The sequence below is a fragment of the Chelonia mydas genome, chromosome 8 (genome assembly GCF_015237465.2).
Source record: "Chelonia mydas isolate rCheMyd1 chromosome 8, rCheMyd1.pri.v2, whole genome shotgun sequence".
NCBI lineage: Eukaryota > Metazoa > Chordata > Testudines > Cheloniidae > Chelonia > Chelonia mydas.
In genome coordinates this window covers 38742260-38758590 of record NC_057854.1, presented here as the reverse complement: position 1 = coordinate 38758590, position 16331 = coordinate 38742260, and the positions used below count along the sequence as shown (strand labels likewise).

The 16331-nt window shown below is 51.1% G+C and overlaps 1 protein-coding gene and 1 long non-coding RNA gene across 2 annotated transcripts in view; both read right to left on the bottom strand.

Moving 5' to 3' along the window:
- PCDH1 (protocadherin 1) overlaps positions 1–665 on the bottom strand; it is a 134688-nt gene extending 134023 nt beyond the window's left edge. Inside the window, exon 1 of the mRNA XM_043520929.1 lies at positions 617–665. The gene's annotated coding sequence lies outside the window, so the exon portion shown is untranslated. The remainder of the gene's footprint in view (positions 1–616) is intronic.
- A 2604-nt stretch (positions 666–3269) lies between these two features.
- Positions 3270–9977, bottom strand: LOC122461446. The gene is made up of 3 exons (XR_006283332.1): positions 9858–9977; positions 8915–9216; positions 3270–4070 (listed from the first exon to the last, which is right to left on the bottom strand). It is a non-coding gene; the product is annotated as an uncharacterized LOC122461446 (long non-coding RNA).
- Positions 9978–16331: the final 6354 nt, after the last annotated feature.

Below are 16331 nucleotides of genomic sequence, written 5' to 3'. Positions count from 1 at the left end.
GAGCGCTGCGGCTGGGAGGCAGTTGGAGCCTCTAGCTTGCGTTGCGGTGGGTCGGAGCCGGAGCTACCCGCCTGTTCCCCTGCGAGCAGCCAGCCCGGGCCGCCACCTGCACTGCCCGGCCGGGGGCGGATCGGTGCACGCATGGCTAATCTCCCCAGGAACCAAGCCAGACCCCAGCCCTGCGGTAGCGCTTACGGCAGAGCCCCGGGGCGACCTCCAGTTCTCTGGGGACTGAGCAATGTGCCCCCGAAAGCCTGGCGGGAGAGCGGAGCCAGCGCCGAGTTGTCCACCACTCCGCTGAGCTCCGGCTCCGGGGCAGTCCAATGGCCGGCGCGTCCGCGGCTGCCCCCACCCCACCCCCCGCATCCCGCCTCTCCGGGGGCCAAGGAGCTGCCCGGCCCGCCCAGCCCTTCCCCCGTGGGAGCGGGAGGAATTGGCCCCATGACTCCAAGGCAGAGCTGCGCTCCTGGAGCTGCTCGAGATGCTGCCCACGGCTCCCGCCGAGCCGGTGCGCTCCCCTGGAGCAGAGATGCCCTATGAGCACCGCACGCGACCGGTCCCTCACCCGCAACAGACCTTGCGCGGCTGCCCTTCTCCCCCACAAGCCCCTTCCCACCCTAGGCTTCCCTGCCAGTCGGGGCCCGGAGCGCAGCTCAGTGAAGGGGCCAGAGCTAGGTGTTGCCCATGGAACAGCAGGCCAGAATTTGGCTTCACTAGCCCGCTGGGGAGCTAGGAGAGGGGTTGGTCGAGGCCCTCCCACCGGCCCCTGGTGACAGTGCCCCGCCGCTCTCAGCCCAGCCAGCAGCCGCCCCTGCAAGAAATGCAGCTAGGGAGGAGCCCAGGGATGCTCAGCTCCTCCCAACAAACAGCTCTGGCTTCCGCGGGCCTGCTGTGGGCCAAGGCGCAGAGCTTGTATATGCCCCGTTCCCGAGTCAGTGACCGTGGGCCGGCGGGGACAGGCTGCCTGGCTGCGGCTTGGAGCCCTGCCCCAGGTCCGGGGGTGCCTAGGTGGCAAAAGAGCAGGTCACTGACCTGGTGTCAGCACCCTGGTGAGTCACGTACGCTCTTCTTACAGGCGTCAGATCCCCGTTGGGCAGAGCTGAGCAGCTGCAGGTTCCCCACCGGCAGTGCAACTTCCCCCTCCCCCACTACAGGGCTGGGTCAGGAACCTTGTTTGCACTTCTTGGGACCTCTTGTGTATGGCAGCCTGATGGGGGGAGGGGAGACAATTCCTTGTCAGGGCTACGCCCCACAGCCCGTGTGCTCTAGGGCAGTCCATTCCCTGTGATAGTCATCCCTGTGCCAGCCGCTCCAGTGACACCTGGCCCCTCTGTTCCGTTAATGTGCGAGCGAGTTGCCTGCGTTTGCAGCCTGGAGTCCGTCTCTGCAGCATTCAGCCGAGCTGCGCGGGGACTCTCCTGGCCAAGGGCGGGGCGGCTGACCAGACGGGCTAGGTGCTCTATGGTGCCGAGTGAAATCTGCAGGCTGCGGGCTCGGAGCGGTAGTGCGGGGGGAGGAGGAAGTTCTTCACATCCCTGCCCAGGAGCGGATTGACAGCTAGATTTATTGCCCAGGGATGGAGCTCCTGCTCCGCTCTCCCGCCGCTGAGGGCGTGGGCGGCACGGAGGAGCCCTACTTCCTGCTGAGCTACATGAACCTGTTGCATGCACAGCACAGCCCCCCGCCCCTCTCCTCGCACACTTGCTGTCACCTCGCCTTTGATGACCCACTGCACCATCTTTTAGAGGCTGCTTTTTCCTTCCATGGAGCCGGCTCCGGCAGCCCTGGCCGTGGTTCAAGGCTCCTTCCCCGAGGAGGAATCCATCCGCCTCTTCCTGGCTGAGACTCAGCGGGCGGCACCGAAGCGTGGTTCCCTTCCTGGTGGGCAGGGAAGGGAGGCAGAGAGTTGTCAGGAACTGGTTCCTCTTGGGGTGGGGGTCTTGCCCTCCCAGGGAACTCAGAGGCTTTCCTGGATCTTTTTAATGGCAAACTTCTCTGCTTCTGCCCAGCTGGGCCAGGTTTTTCTTTGGTGTAAAAATTCACCTGCAATCCAATCAGCAGAAGACATCAAAATCGGAGGAGACCAGACCCCCTGAAGGTCAATGCCCCTCTGCAAAGGGAGCTGGTGAAATCAGAGCTGGCTGAGAGCCAGGGATTATTTATTATTATTCATAACTGTATTATTAAAGAGAGGGAATAATGAGCCTAGAGACAGAATGCAAGCAGCTGCCTTCATTATAGGGCTTCAGAGAAGGGGCCAAGATCCAGAAGCAGAGAGAGGCCGATAGTCTGAAGCACTGTCTTAGGTGAGCCTGAAGATTCAGGATGGGTTCCATTAAGAGACGCTATGGAACCATGGATATAAACTCAGGCCACAAGCCCCAACATCTGAGATATGTTGGTGTGACGATGGGATGCAGCAGGGAGTGGGGAGTGTTGACCTGGGAATGTGCCCTGGGGATGGGAGACCTGAGAGCCTGTCACCTGAGCCGGGAGGGGGAGGTAACACCTCTGCCCAGGAATGTGAACACAGGCTGCAGAAGGGAACCTGCTGGGGGCGGGGGGGGGGGGGTTAGTTTCAGTTTGGTGCTGGGTGGAGGAACGCAGGGAACCCCAGGGCTGGGGTCTAAGCTCCCTGCTCCCCCAGAAGGACTTGACTGAGGTGTCCTGGTTGTACCCACAAGCTCTGTTTTGGACTGTGTTCCTGTTGTCCAATAAACCTTCTGTTTTACTGGCTGGCTGAGAGTCTCAGTGAATCCCAGGAAGAGGGGTGCAGGGGCTGGACTCCCCCACACTCCGTGACAGCTGGAGGCCCAGATTTTCAATATTGTGAGCAAAAAAATGTGTGGCTAAATTGCATGTCTGGTTCCCATAATTGTACATGAAGGGAGAGAGACTGCAGATGCATCCCTGCTTCGACTGCGCATTTGCACAGGCTTGGAGGGTGTCTGCAAGTGCCTATTCACACATGGCCCCAACTGTAAAAGCATTGAAGAAATAATGTGATGGAATCAGGACTCATCTTTTTCCAGTCTGTTCCCAAAGTCTGGAGCCCAGCACCAATAGGAACCATTCCCTGAGGTGTCATTGCCTGGGTGAAAGGGGATGGAGCACTTGATCCTGTTCTGTTCATTCCCTCTGAAGCATCTGCCACTGCCTACTGTTGGTTAGATGGACCCAGTATGGCCATTCTTATGTAATGCTGCTTCCGAGGCCAGGGGTGACGTACATGCATATATGCCATCCTGTACAGAGACCTGGGTGGGCATATCACCATGGGCACCTCTTCCAACATATTGGACACGTTCTCCAGGTGTCTGCATTGGAATGGGTTCCACCAGTCACTGTGCTCCTTTGTGCTGCATGCCAACCCGTACAGTGCATTGCACTGCCCGCTGTCTGGGTGTGCAGTGCCAAGTGCAGGTGCCACCCTGGGCAGGGTCTAAACCAGGGTTACAGCAGTGTAGCCCAGTGCAGCACCCTGGCTGGGAATCTGACCAGTCAGCTGAGGCTCATCAGACTCGATGAGCTGAAACCTTGGTGACAGTCACACCAACGACCCGATGTCCTCTAAGAAGGGGAGGCGTCAGGATGATTCCATAGCATAGGGCATCGGCACTGGCAGCATGAGAGTGCAGGGGAGGCAGGGACATTTTTCTCTCTGCTTCCCTGAACTGCCAATTGGCATTTGAAAATGGGGCCAAGCAAGGTGCTAGGCATGTCCCATGGAGAGCCCCTGCCCTTTTGCCCACCCCACCTCTTGCCTTCACTTCCCTTTCCTCCTCCCATCCTGGTGCTAGTGCTGGTCCCAGGCCAGGCAAGTTGAACCATCATGAGGGAGTCCCCCAAATCCAGGACATAGCATTTGGTTTCCATCTTCGTCCCCAAGGACCCCTCTCAATAACCACCATGGAAAATCAGTCTCCCAGGCCCCTGGCCCAGTTCACCCTCCAGGAGAGTGCTGAGGCTGCAGTATGGCCCAGGCAGGATACCCCAGGCTGGTCTGCTCTGGCATCACACAGAGACAGCTGCTCCTCAGTGCCACTGGGGCCTTGTCAGAAGAACAAAGCCTGCAAGGGAAGAGCATCCAGATAAATCTCTGGGAAAGCAAGAAGAAAGGGAAACAAGGCAAGCAAATGAACCTTACAAGAGAATAAATACCCCCTCCCCAACACACACGCAGCAAACCTGTCTGCTGTCTGCTGTGAGGAGTTCAAAGGCTCTTCTGTTCTCTCTCTCATCTGCTCTGGGCTCCTCGAGAGAGGCAGCAGCCTGGATTTGGGCAGCAAATGCTAATAACCCAGATGTTCTGACAATGCATTCGTTCCTCCAATTAAAAACAAAAGATCCCCAAAACTAAACACAAGGAAATGAGCAACATGAAAGAACTGCTCCCCTCATGCCAACCTCCACTCCTGATAATGTACGGGTGCAGAGATATTGGGAGGCTTGGAGACTCCAGCCAGGATCCAGACCATAACTGGGATCCCAAGGGAGACTCATCAGTGTCTGGGGTGTAGCAAAGAAGATGTTGCACTGATTGTAGGATGTAGCTGGGGAGGTATTGTGCTGACTGTGGGGTGTATCTAGGAGGGTGTTGCGCTGATTGTGGGCTGTAGCTGGGAAGGCGTTGCGCTGATTGTGGGGTATATGCCTCAGTGCTGGGTTTGTGGTGGAGGCTGAAGCATGCACTCTTGGAATGGTCTCTCTCTCTCTCTCTCCTGCCTGCAGGATGCCTGCTGCCGAATTATTGAGAGATTGTTTTTATTACTGTTTTAACTCTTTTTTTAACCTTGTTTTTCTCTCGGCTGCACTTTCACTCACTCATTAATTTTGGTATTTTTCTCACGGTATATAACCCCTGTCACGGCTGCCATGGCAACAGGAGGGAATGTGCTCAGCACTAAAATATCCTCTCAAAAATAACAAAAATAGGAAAACAGAGGCAGCTTGTGTCGGCCGCTGCAAATGCAGATCTGGCCCAGCTTCTGCAGTGATGGGAGGCCCAGAGATGCGGCAGGCTGGTGGAAGCCCCAGCCCTCCAGCTAGCTCAGTCCCCACAAACGCATATCCTGTCTTCATGCCTAGGTTCCATCTTTGCTCAGTCTGTGATCCCACCATCTGATGGACCCCTCAAGCCAAGGTCTGCGGTTGAATGCTGGAAGTGGGCCCCCTCACTCTACCCCTCCCCAGTGCTCACTTCCGCTTCTCTGGGGAACAGCTCCCAGTACCTGCCAAGGCAAATCAGACCCCTAAAGGAAATCCAGGTAAAGCCAAGTGAAAGCAGCTAGAGATGCTGTGAATGGCCATCTTTCTGTACTTGGGCATGGCTCTGACCTTCAGCTTCCTGGCTCTGACAATGCTGGTGGCCTGGAGGGGATCTCCCCAGCCTTTTTCACAGGCTCCTAGTGTTTTACACACTCCACTTCCTTTGTCCTTGACCCAGGCCCTTGCACGCTCTCTGGCTCAAACACAGGAGCTGAAAGGGCAGCCCCTGAGCAGGCAAGGACACAGGGGAGTTGGAACAATGTTTACAGTGGGGGAGCTGAGAGCCATTGAACCAAACTGTAAACCCTGTATTTCATGGAAACCACTTCGAGCTGTGGAGTGCGGCAGCCCCCCCCGTTCCAGCACTGCTGACATGGAAAGAAGGGTCAGACCCCAGGCAGTACATCATCTGGGGGGATCTGGCCCCAATGGCACAAACTCACAAGCTCTGTCTCACTCATACTTAAGGCTCAATGACATGGAAAAAATGGCTGGCTGATTCCATCTGATTTGCCTGCCCAGCCCCCAGCCCAGTCAGAAGCCCTGACGCTCCCCCTCCCTGCTTGGGGGTCTCTGCTTTGAGCACCTCCTGTGGAGCTGGGATTGCACCATTCACTGACACCTCACATCTGCTCCTGGCGGGGCCTGGCCTGAACCCTCAGAGGGGAGCCAGTGATTAATGCAAGGGACATATGGGCAGCTGGGAGCCCCACCAGTCCCAGGAGATACAGGAGCTAGGAGCCACAGGGAGAGTCCCAGGGGGATACAGGCACCTAACTAACTTCTGCAAAAATAAATTAGCCACTAACAGAAAAATCCTGTTGGGAAGGAAGAGGAGGTGGCCAGCACCAGCTTGTCCTTTTCTGTCTGACTGTACGCAAATTCCTGCCTGGGAGGGCACATGATAGCGTACCCCCTTTGCTTTCAGTATGTGTCAGTGTGGATCCTACTCTAGGTGAACATGTGCCTCATGGGGAGGACAGCTGTGTCTGTCAGGGCCGTGCACGAGCCCTGCACCTTCTTGTGTCCCTGTGCGAGGGAATGAGGATGGAGCAACCACATGCCTCCCTCAGTTTCCTCTTACTGCTCAGAGCAGCGAGAGGGGACCCAATGAGCATCTGACCTGCTGCTCTCTGTGGAGCTTGCTAATCCTGATTTATAAACAAAACCCACCACAGAATCCTGCTCATCAAACAGACCTGATGGGACTGAAAACAACGAAACAAAGGAGAGGAAAGGATGACTTCTTCCTCCCACCCCCTGATGCACAGTCCTGGACGTGTACCCCTGGAAGCCGCCCTGGACACCCCTCATACAGCGGGGCCTGGCTCTGTGTACAGACTGCCACACCTAATGGGGGAATCTAAAACATCTGGATCTAAGCTCTGCCCATCTTCGGGTGGGCTCCTCTCACTCACAGATGGCCACAGCCACGGCCTCTTGTGCCCTGGGGAGAGCCACATTCCAAACCGATGCTCTGTTTGCTGCTCCCTGTTTGCTGCTCCTTTTCTTCCGTAAGTGCAGAAACTGCATCTATTAGAGCATTCTAGAGGGCCACTTCTGACCCAGAGGACACAGCCACATCCAAACCAGAGCCAAAGAAGTTGTCCCCGCCAAGTGCCCCCTCTAGCAGGCACCCACAATCCAACAATGAGAAAAAGCTGCTGAAAACATTGGCACTGGCAACCTCAGCATGGGCAGCCTCCACACCAGCATCTGCTTTGGCACCAGCATCCCCAGAACCAGCACTCTCTGTATTGGCAACCCTGGCATCGACCCTGGGCACTGATGGACCCAGAGCTCTGTGTGACCCAGCACCAAAGACTGCCCTGACCTGGATGACTGGCTGATTAGGGACAGAGCCCCATAAGAGATTACAGCAAACCCCAAATATGCTCTCTGTCTGCGGGCCTCCTTGTGTACTGTGAAAAATCGTCCCTCACCCCATCACAGGCAATAGAGCTCATAGGAGCCATGCTTGCTTCCAGGTTAGCCAGGAATTATCTTCTGGAGGACAGATTGCTACCATTGTTACTGTTACTAAGTGGAATATAATCAAACCCAACCACATGGTCCAGCTTTGCCTCACATGGCGAGGCAGCATGTCCGGGGCACTTACATGCCAACACTTGCCAGACTTCACCTCTGGCCCCTTCAGCTTTGGCTCAGGTCCATCTACTCCACAATGAGATGCCAGATGATCAAGAAAGTCACATCCCAGCTCATGTCACCTCAAAGCTGAATGGGTGTGTGTGACATACTGTACCTTGGGGGAGCATCTTGTAACCTCCATATCCCTCATTTTTATATAATTGTGATCTTACATATAAAGAATGCCTTGTAAAGTATCAGGGGAAGGGTCATGATCTGCTGAAAATCATTTCTCTATCCATATATGTATGTCATTCATGCATATGAAACTGAGAATTGTGTTGTATGGTTGTCACTAAAACATGTGGTAAATTGGGGAATCAGCCAGATATTAGCTCCACAGAGGCAACAGCAAGGCAAGTAATCAACACCCGTGTGGGGTGTGAAACAACCCACCAACAGCCATTGTCCAGCAAGGGAGCTACAGTTCGATGACTCACCTGCATGAGGCCCACCAGGGAAATTGCTCAACCTTGCCTGGAGACTCAGCAATGCCCCCAGATGTGCCTGGACTTGTGCTCCCCAAGCACATAGGACTGAGTGTATAAAACTGACACAGTGGCCACATGCAGGGCCTTTTCTCCTGCCCCACCTACTCTGCAAGCAACTAAGACACTGAGAAGAAAACAAGACTCCAACACAGGAGATTGGCCCAGGTTTAAGGAACAAACCTGTATATTAAGGACTGCAGTATCCAGTGGGGTGAGAAAAACTGCTTAATCTAGATGTTGCCCAGTCTAATAGGGTTGAGAGTTTACACTGCGTGGATATATTTTCTTTTCTTTTGGTAACTAACTCTAACTTTTTGCCTATCACTTAATATCACTTAAAAATCTATCTTTCGTAGTCAATAAATTTGTTTAACTGTTTATCTTTACCAGTGAGTTTGTATGAAGTGTGTGGCAAATCTGCTCAGGTTTTGCAAAGGCTGGTGTATATCCATTTTACATTGATGAAGTAGTGAACCAACTAATACATCTGCATTGCTCATCCTGAGCAGTGCAAGATGGTATATTCCTGGGGTACAGTACTGGGAGCTGGGGGGATTTGGCTTTGGTGCCTTTCTCTGTGAGATTCATGAGTGGCTCTGGGAGCATTCATGCAATCTAGCTGGGTGTGTGGGGCTCCACATGCTGTTGTGCTGAGTGATCACAGCACCTGGAGGTGTTTGCTGCTGGTCACTAGCAAGGCATTGTGAGAGACAGCCCAGGCTGGAGAGAGTTAAGGGGGCACAGTGGTCCCACAGTCCCAGGCTGCACTCCGGGGATCCCGTCACACTGGGTAGGCCCTCCAAAATGTGCGAAGGGAGGTTTTGTCTCGGTCCCTTCCCCAACAATGACTTTTGATACTGGACACATCTTACACGGCTCCTTCAGGCTGGGGAGCCCACCTGGACCATGTACAAATGCAGGGAGCTGGTCCACTGCAGACGTAGGACATCACATAAACATGGTGGAGCTCTGGGTCATCAGACTAGCTTGCATGGCATTCCTACCTGTTCTATGGATTTCCACAGTGCAGATCTTGACAGACATCTACAGTTGTCGCAGATCCACAGGCCTGGCTCTGGAACAGTCTCTTGGAGGACCCCTCAGTGTGTCAGCCCCCAAAGGGTCACACTTTCTCTCTGGGTATGTCCCTGGTCTTCACCACCTTCTGAGGCTGAACCTCAGAGTCTTCCACTGTCCTGCTTCACGCCGGGAGGTCCCTGCAGCGAGTCCACCTGGACTGGGCATGGGAGGGAGACTTACACACCCAAAGGGAGCCATGCAGTCCCAGCTTCCTGGCTCTCAAGCACTGTAAAATCAGGAGAGTTCATTAGATGTTTGGAACACGGCGTAGAGAGTCCTTAGTTAACATAGAGAATGGAAAGTTACAGCAAAGTCCGGTCTGGGTTCCTCCAGACCCCAGTGCTCTCCTGACCCCTCCTTAGTCCCAGTCAAGAAGCATCTCTCTGCCTTCAGCAGCCCACACTTAATCCCCCCACCTGGTCTCTCCCCAGTCCTTTGTCATTGTTCACCTGGCCTCCTACTTAGCTGGTCACACCTGGCTGGCTTTCTGCAGAGGGGTCGGCCAACCGTGGTCATTAGTTGCTAGGTACCAAATTTCTGGGCAACTGGAGTGGCCAATTGGACATTGTTTTCTGGGACTTTCCATGAGCATGAGCCCAGGCCCCAGACAGCCAGGCATCCATCACACCTGGACCTCTCCAAAGAGTAAACGATCTTTTCCCCCACCTAGTTAACCATGCAGCACATGGGGAAACTGAGGCACGCACAATATTCATATAAAATATTATGAAAAATTCCCACTCTGTGACATCAATATACTACATAAACACACAAGCAGCTTTGCCACTTTGCCATCACCACTTTGCCAGTAAGGTATCCAGACATGGTGCCACTGACACAGAATAATCCCAATGGATCTTCACCTACCAAGAGTCAGCAACTTCTAGCGGACTTCCTAAGAAGACAGTCTGTCCCCAGTCACTGCCAGGGTCCAGCTTGGAGCTGGTATTCAGCCAGTGGGGAATTCCCATAATAGATCTGCTTGCCAGCAAAAACAACACCAAGTCTCAGAGCTTTTATAATATATATACATTCTTAGACATCTGTAAGGCATCTTGATTAAAAAACTAAAATTAACGTGACACACATTAAATGGATTAAAAACTGGCTAACTGATTGGTCTCAAAATGTGTTTGTAAATGGGGAATCATCACTGAATGGGTGAGCTCCCACAGGGGTCAGTTCTTGGCCATATACTCTTTAACATTTTTTATCAATGACCTGGGAGAAAATATAAAATCAACACTGATAAAATTTGCAGATGAAACAAAAACTGGGCGTAGTAAATAATGATGAGGACAGGTCATGGATACTGAGTGATCTGGATTGCTTGATAAGCTGTGTGCAAGGAAACAACATGTGTTTTAATTCAGCTAAATGTAAATGTGTGTATCTAGGAACAAAGAATGTGGGCCCTACCTACAAGACAGGGACTCTATCCAGGGGAAAAGATTTGGTGGACGGGGGAAGGAGGAGGGTATTAATAATTAGCTGGACAGCAGCTCCCAGCCTGATGCTGTGGCCAAAAGAGCTAATTGGATCCTGGGATGCATAACAGGGGAATCTCAAGTAGGAGCAAAGAGGTTATTTTATCTCTGGATTTGGCAGTGGTCTGACTGCTGCTGGAATCCTGTGTCTGGTTCTGGTATCCACAATTCAAGAAGGATGTTGATAGATTGGAGCGGTGTCAGAGAAGAGCCACGAGAATGATTAAAGGTTTAGAAAACCTGCCTGATAGTGATAGACTCAAAGAGCTCAACCTGTTTAGTTTAACAAAGAGAAGGTGAAAAGCAGACTTGATCACAGTCTGTAAGTACCTACACGGGGAACAAATATTTACAATGGGTTCCTCAGTTGAACAGAGAAAGGATAACACAATCCAATGGCTGGAAGTTGAAGCTAGACACATTCAGGCTGGAAATTAGGCATACATTTTTAACAGTGAGGATGTGATAGGGTGTTCCCCCCACACCTGCCCTGAAGGGGTTAATTAACCTTATAGGGCACACCTGGGGAAGAGTCAGGCTTGATTAATAAGCACTAATTGGAGATGAATCCCTGCTGGGCAGGAACAGGGTGGGCTTGTATAAAGCCAGGAAGTTGTGAGCATGAGGGGGAAGAGGTTATAGGCACTGTCTGGGCACAGAGAGGTGGATAAAAAGAAACCCTGTGGGTAGAAGGGGGTGGGCAAAGGCTCTGGGATCCCAGCCCTGCAGGACAAGTTTATCCGGAGATGGTACAGGGAAGAACGCCTGTGGACGGTAGAGTAGGAAGAAGCCCAGGGAAAGAGCAGTGAGGGCTGAAACAGTGTAGACCTTGGCAACTAATAATAGAATCCCCGGGCCAGAATCCCTGGGCCGGGTTCCCGGGCCAGCCACTGGGGAAGTGGCACAAACTGGGAGTTACAGAAGGTTGCCTGAGACAGCATAGGGGCAGATTGTCAGGTGGGACTTGGTTATGCTGGAAGGAGAAAACTGTGTAGTGACCTGGCTGGAGGGCTGAGTCACAAAAAGAAAGCACCCTGAGTCCTGGGCGAGTGAGTGATGGAAAAGGGTGCTAGACCTGATGGGAGCTGATCTCTGGACCCTGCCATGAGCAGGTGCCACAGTGAAACCTGTGATGGGTAATTAACCATTAGAACAACTTACCCAGGGTTATGGTGGATTCTCCATCACTGGCAGTTGTTCAATCGAGATTGGCTCTGCCCTGGAACTGATTCTCAGGAAAGTCTCTGGCCTGTGCTATCCCGGGGGTCAGACTAGATAGTCACAATGGTACTTTCTGACCTTGGAATATATGCACTTTTGCTCCAGGGAGGACGTGAGTCCAGGACTGCTACTAGATGCCTTCCTTCAGCTGCGGAATCAAGGCCTCCTACAGACGTTCCCACTGATTCCTTGGTTTCCCAGTGTGACACCTAAGATCTGATGGGACAGAGCCACAATCATCCTTGTATCTCCATACTAGGCTGACACCTCCTGCAGATGCCCGAGCAGCCATCTATCCAGCTTGGCCAGAGTGCCCAGACCTGTTCCCACAGAACCACAGGCAGATCAGATTTAAAAATTTTATTAAAGTTAACTTGTGTAAATTTGATTTTAAATATTAAGAGGGAAAGTACTGTACATCTGGGGTCGGGCTTGGGTTATGGGGGATTGCAAGTATCGGTTACAAGGTTCACAAGGTACACACAAAAAGAAAAGGAGTACTCGTGGCACCTTAGAGACTAACAAATGTATTAGCGCATAAGCTTTCATGAGCTACAGCTCACTTCATCGGATGCATAAAGTGGAAAATATAGTGGGGACATTTTATATACACAGAGAACATGAAACAATGGGTGTTACCATATAGACTGTAACAAGAGTGATCAGGAAAGGTGAGCTATTACCAGCAGGAGAGCTGTGGAGGGGAGGGGGGGAAGAGAAACCTTTTGTAGTGATAATCAAGGTGGGCCATTTCCAGCAGTTGACAAGAACTGTAGAGGGGGAAATAAACAAGGGGAAATAGTTTTACTTTGTATAATGACACATCCACTCCCAGTCTTTATTCAAGCCTAAGTTAATTGTATCCAGTTTGCAAATTAATTCGAATTCAGCAGTCTCTCATTGGAGTCTGTTTTTGAAGTTTTTTGTTGAAGAATTGCCACTTTTAGGTCTATAATCGAGTGACCAAAGAGATTGAAGTGTTCTCCGACTGGTTTTTGAATGTTATAATTCTTGACGTCTGATTTGTGTCCATTTATTCTTTTACATAGAGACTGTCCAGTTTGGCCAATGTACATGGCAGAGGGGCATTGCTGGCACATGATGGCATATATCACATTGGTAGATGCACAGGTGAACGAGCCTCTGATAGTGTGACTGATGTGATTAGGCCCTATGATGGTGTCCCCTGAATAGATATGTGGACACAGTTGGCAACGGGCTTTGTTGCAAGGATAGGTTCCTGGGTTAGTGTTTTTGTTGTGTGGTGTGTGGTTGCTGGTGAGTATTTGCTTCAGGTTGGGGGCTGTCTGTAGGCAAGGACTGGCCTGTCTCCCAAGATCTGTGAGAGTGATGGGTCATCCTTCAGGATAGGTTGTAGATCCTTGATGATGCGTTGGAGAGGTTTTAGTTGGGGGCTGAAGATGATGGCTAGTGGCTTTCTGTTATTTTCTTTGTTGGGCCTGTCCTGTAGTAGGTGACTTCTGGGTACTCTTCTGGCTCTGTCAATCTGTTTCTTCACTTCAGCAGGTGGGTACTGTATTTGTAAGAACGCTTGATAGAGATCTTGTAGATGTTTGTCTCTGTCTGAGGGGTTGGAGCAAATGCAGTTGTAGAGCTTGGCTGTAGACAATGGATCGTATGGTGTGGCCTGGATGAAAGCTGGAGGCATGTAAGTAAGTATAGCAGTCAGTAGGTTTCCTGTATAGGGTGGTGTTTATGTGACCATCGCTTATTAGCTCCGTAGTGTCCAGGAAGTGGATCTCTTGTGTGGACTGGTCCAGGCTGAGGTTGATGGTGAGATGGAACTTTGTGACTTTGTCCTCACCCATAACTATTTCACATTTGGGGACAATGTATACCTTCAAATCAGCGGTACTGCTATGTGTACCTGCATGGCCCCACAGTATGCCAACATTTTTATGGCTGACTTAGAACAACGCTTCCTCAACTCTGATCCCCTAATGCCCCTACTCTACTTGCGCTACATTGATGACATCTTCATCATCTGGACCCATGGAAAAGAAGCCCTTGAGGAATTCCACCAGGATTTCAACATTTTCCATCCCACCATCAACCTCAGCCTGGACCAGTCCACACAAGAGATCCACTTCCTGGACACCACGGTGCTAATAACCGATGGTCAAATAAACACCACCCTATACTGGAAACTGGATACAATTAACTTAGGTTTGAATAAAGACTGGGAGTGGATGTGTCATTACACAAAGTACAACTATTTCCCCTTGTTTATTTCCCCCCGCCTATTGTTCTTGTCAACTGCTGAAAATGGCCCACCTTGATTATCACCACAAAAGGTTTCTCTTCCCCCTCTCCCCCCCACAGCTCTCCTGCTGGTAATAGCTCACCTTTCTTGATCACTCTTGTTACGGTCTGTATGGTAGCACCCATTGTTTCATGATCTCTGTGTAGAAAAATGTCCCCACTATATTTTCCACTTTATGCATCCGATGAAGTGAGCTGTAGCTCATGAAAGCTTATGCTCTAATAAATTTGTTAGTCTCTAAGGTGCCACAAGTACTCCTTTTCTTTTTGCGGATAAAGACTAACACGGCTGCTACTCTGAAATCTGTCATTATGAAAGGTACATACATATCACATAACCAGCATAGATCCAGTTTGGGGTGTGGGAGTTTTTAAAGCATCAGTGGATAAGTGGGCTCAGGTGCGCCACCCATGGAATGTATACACTGCACCTGGAGTCAAAGTCACTGCACCGGAAAGCATGAATGTTGGCTTGCTGAGTGCTATAAACAGAGACTGCTCCTGTGAGTTCAGGAGATCCTGATACAGGGCAGGAAAACATCTTTGTGAGAGACATGGATTGAAATTTAGAGGTTCTCAGTGTGGGAAGCCCAGCATAGCCTAGGCCCAGTGTAGGCTCTGTTACCAAAAATCCTTGACTAGTCTGGCTTGTCATTCTGCTCCATCGAGGTCCACCCTGCAGCAATCTTGGCTTGTCATCTGATGCAATCATTTGCAGTCTGATCACACTCCATGGCCTCAAGCTTCCTCAAAGGCCTGTTAACTGTTTACCCACCTGTCGGACCCAACTCCAGCATGTGACTTCAACATTGTCCTCCTGAATCCCATGGTGCCCCCTTTGGAGCTCTCAGTTTGCTCTTTGCAGCATCTCATGCTCAGGGTGGCCTTTCTGGTCACCATCACTTTGGCTACGTGTGATAGCAAGCAGCATCCACTCCTGATTGGGCCTTCCTGCAGAACATTTTATAAGGTCATAAACTCTGACCTTGCACATGTGATAAATGAAGTGTGTGTGTGTGGTGGGGGAAGGTAGCTCCCTTTGATGGGCATCCAGCCAGCCAGTTAGTTGTAAAATCCCTCTTGGTAGCTGTTCTCTGCTTGCTTTACCTGTAATGGGTTAAAAGTCCCCCAGGTAAAGAAAAGGAAGTGGGCACCTGACCAAAAAAGCCAATGGAAAGGTAGAACTTTTTAAAATTGGGAAAGAAACTTTCCCTTTGTCTGTTGGAGCAACAATGCTATAAGCAGGAATGCTGTGTAAAGTTTGAACCAGATGTGAAAACCATCAGATCATATCTAGAACTACATTTAACAACCCAAATATGTAAGTAAATTAGGAATGTTTAGGAAGATGCAATTAGGTTTATTTCTGTTTATATTTAAGGCTTGTGGACTCCTCTGTGCTAACCCCAGATGCTTTTGTTTGCTTGTAACCTTTAAGCTGAACTCCCAAGAAAGGTATTTTGGGTGCTTAATTTTTGGAATTGCTCTTTTAAAATCTAGCAAAAGCCTAAGTTCCAGATGCATTTTCTTCCTTTTTATTTTTAAAATTTTTACCTTTTTTAAGAACAGGATTGGATTTTTGGTGCCCTAAGAGGTTTGTGCATATGCTGTTTGATTAGCTGGTGGCAACAGATAATTTCCTTTGTTTTCTTTCTCAGCTCTTCCCTGTGGGGGCGGGGAGTGTGTGAAAGGGCTTGAGGGTACCCCACAGGGAGGAATTCCCAAGTGCTCCTTCCTGGGTGCAAGGTTGGTTTTTTTTTGCATTTGGGTGGTGGCAGCGTTTACTAAGCCAAGGTCAGAGAAAAGCTGTAATCTGGGAGTTTAATACAAGCCTGGAGTAGCAAGTATTAATTTTCAGAATCCTTGTGGGCCCCCACCTTCTGCACTCGGAGTGACAGAATGGGGATGCAGCCTTGACAGCATGTGAGATGCACACACAGCTAGACGGGGACCCACACTGACTATGTCATCACCAAGAACCTCAGGGAGTGCACATGAGCAAGCCAGCTTTCCCTGCCCCCGCCGCACAGTGCTGGGCCCACCCTCCTGGCTGTGATCAGGCCCTGGGGTTCAGCTGGCATTTTCCCCAAAATAAAGAGACTGGCTCAGCATGACCTCCAGAGCCACAAACAGGGGCAGAGGGGAATGACCTGTACGGTCAGAGAGGGATGGAGCCGGGCACTCTGTAGGGTGATTGAAAGATGGAGCTGGACGCTCTAAAGGGCCACGGGGGGCGGAGTCAGGCACTCCATAGGGCCACAGAGGGGCGGAGCCGGTCATTCTATAGGGTCACTGAGGGACAGAGCAGATCACTCCATAGGCCCACAGAGGGACGGAGCTGGATGCTCTG